The sequence below is a fragment of the Charadrius vociferus genome, unplaced genomic scaffold, assembly GCF_000708025.1.
Source record: "Charadrius vociferus isolate BGI_N301 unplaced genomic scaffold, ASM70802v2 scaffold266, whole genome shotgun sequence".
In the NCBI taxonomy this organism is placed as follows: Eukaryota; Metazoa; Chordata; class Aves; order Charadriiformes; family Charadriidae; genus Charadrius; species Charadrius vociferus.
Genome location: NW_009649114.1, coordinates 2,057,605 through 2,060,350, shown reverse-complemented (window position 1 = coordinate 2,060,350; position 2,746 = coordinate 2,057,605). Strand labels below are relative to the sequence as shown.

Sequence of the window (2,746 nt, the reverse complement as noted above, 5' to 3'; positions counted from 1 at the left end):
ATATATAGGGCTCCCCGGGCAGCCTCCCGAGGGAAACTCAAAGCGCTGGAATGAGACACCCGAAGTCAGACGGCGCTAACACCCCTCGTTCCACAGCTGGCTGGTGTTGGATTCAGGGTGAGCACGGCGGGCGGTGAGCTGCCCACCGCGGCCCATCGGGCTGCTGCCCCTCGGCTGCAATGGGGCGGGCTGAAGCTTCTCAAGCAAACCGAGCTGCTTTTCCCAGGGCAGATTATCTGTGTTTTCACCACGGTGCCACGCTCGGCTCTCTCCTCTCTTTGTCCTGCCAGGCCCCAGAGGCCAGAAATTCAGTAAGGGAAAGGCGTCATGGCCTATCCAGGCGGACGGCGTCGCACCCGGGGTCGGTGCTCTCCATCAGCCACACCACATCGGCCGCAGGTGAAGGGCTCCGCGTCGAGATGCTCAGCGCCGCCTCGCCTGCGAAGTCCTCGCGCTGCTTTGTTTTGCTGCTCGACAGCCCGATCAGCCCTTTCCAGCGGGTTTAATGGGATTACTGAGCCTTATCCCCCCCCTGAATTCCAGGCCACTAACTTTGGAGACTCACACGTGGTTCGTCAGCAACCTGCACACACGCACGCAGGGGCTCGCCTGGTTTGGAGGCGGCAGCTCCTCCGGCTCCTGGGGAACGAGCCACGGCTGCTTGGCAGATGCCTGGTGCTGTTCCTTGTGGATCCAAAGCGCAGTCAGCTATCAGCGGGGCCGGGGTGCCACTACCAGCCCAAATCCTTCCCTGCTGCGGTTGTGTGACAGCATGGAGAGGGGGGGGGAAGCGAGTGTGACTCCATACCAGCAGCCTTGCGGCAATTAAATGCGAAGCAAGACCCAAGCCCTGTGCAAAGATGCCGAAGCGAAGCAGCTCCATCCGACAGCCTGGTGCTGTGCCTGCCGTGAGACCCCCCTCGGCATCCCCGAAGCATCACCGTGTCAGCTGCCTCCCCGTGCAGGCAGCCCCAGCGCCGCTCCCCAGCCGGCAGCCTGGGGCTGCCGGGCACCTTGTTGCCAAAGTCGGGCTAAAAAAAGTCCAACCACACCGGAGTCCTCGCAGGGGTTTGGCTCCGTATCGCTGCTGCTCTTCTTATGGCAGAGATGAAGGATGGAGGAGTGCCTGCTTCCCTGAGAGCGTGGCTGGCTGACTCACCGATACCGCCTGTGCCTTCTCGGCACGGAGATGCTTCTGCCCAGGGACAGAGCTTAAATGATGAGGAGTGGGAGCCCCCGAAAGCGGGCACAACGCGGAGCACAGGGGGCTGGAGACCCCAGCAAGCAGAGGGCAGGCAGGGCAGGCCGAGCGCCCAAACCCTTCCTCCCCACCTTCCACACCCTGCCCCAAAGCGCCGGGAGATTTTTCCGTGTCACCGGCGCAGGCTGGTACAGCCCCAGCAAGCAGCTGTGCGCCGACACCGTGCAACGAGGTGGTGCGAACCGGGCACCGCTCCAGTGCGGGGAGGAAAGCGAACAGGAACGCTAATAGGAACCAGCTGAGGACCAGTGCACCGCTCCAATCCCCTCCCGAACAGCTCTTGCAAGAACAGCTAAGGGAAACGCAACTGGAGGTTTTCCCCCCCTCAACTGCTAAGGGTGGGGGTTTTTTTGCCATTTTTAAATTTTTTTTTTATTTTTAATTAAAAACACATGCATGCACACACAAGCTGCTGTTGAACACTGACCCCCTCCGATGCCTGGACACCAGAGAGCTGGGGTCCTTCTCAAACAACCATCACCACCGCAGTCTGCGCTCGGTGCTGCACAGAGCCCGAGACATTTCCTGCCCCTACAACTATGCGCTCCGAGGAACTCAAACTCCAAGCTTCCTGCCTATTGCCATCTGCCCTTTCATATGTATTTTCCTGCAGCTTCTTGTATTTAATTACACTTGGCTATTAATACATTTTTAATGACACTCCAGGCACACGGGAAGCGTGTGCCTTCAGAGGACACGCATACACACGTACATACATTAAGCGCACCCAGCTCTGCCACCTCCACACCCCCGTGCCCATCGCCGGCAGCCCCGTGAGGGCACAGGCACCACCAGCCCTCGCGTTTCCACCCCAGACCCGACACCCCCGGGCAGAGGGGAGGAAGGGGGAAAGGGATGCCCATGCCAGGCAGCCGCCAGCCCCGCAGGACCCGCTCCCCCGGCAAAGCCCCCTGCCAGCGTGGGACAGACGAGCCCCGTCCCGTGCCGGAGCCCAGCGCTGAATCCCAGCTCTCATCCGAACCTGCGCTTGGCCCACGCAGACCCGGCAAAGGTGGAAGCCCACAAGTCACCCAAGCGGGACCTGTTCCCGGGGGCGGCACTGCTGTACAGGGTACAGGGAGGGCACCTGCAGAGGAGACTGCGGGGGGCACCGGCAGCCCCGGCAGCCCCCCAGCCTTCACCCACCTTGGCAGCCTCAAGGGACCCTGGGGACACACTTGCCTTCACTGTCACCGCTCAGTGGTGGCCGGAGGGGTCCCCAAAGCCCCCGAAGGGGGGGTGGTGTCACACCTTTCGCGCACCTGATGGGCCCCGGTTATGCTTTGAGAGGAGATGGGGGAACGGGATGTTGTACCTTCCTTGGCAGGTCCTACAGCCCCCCTTGGTAGATCCTACAGCCCCCCATGGCAGGTCCTACAGCCCCCCATGGCAGGTCCTACAGCCTCCCTTAGCAGGTCCTACAGCCCCCCATGGCAGATCCTACAGCCCCCCATGGCAGGTCCTACAGCCTCCCTTAGCAGGTCC

At 61.8% G+C, this 2,746-nt stretch overlaps 1 protein-coding gene across 1 annotated transcript in view; it reads right to left on the bottom strand.

Annotated features, from left to right (window-relative positions):
- ETNK2 (ethanolamine kinase 2) overlaps window positions 1-2,746 on the bottom strand; it is a 10,074-nt gene that overhangs the window by 6,323 nt on the left and 1,005 nt on the right. The gene's annotated exons all lie outside the window — the stretch shown is intronic.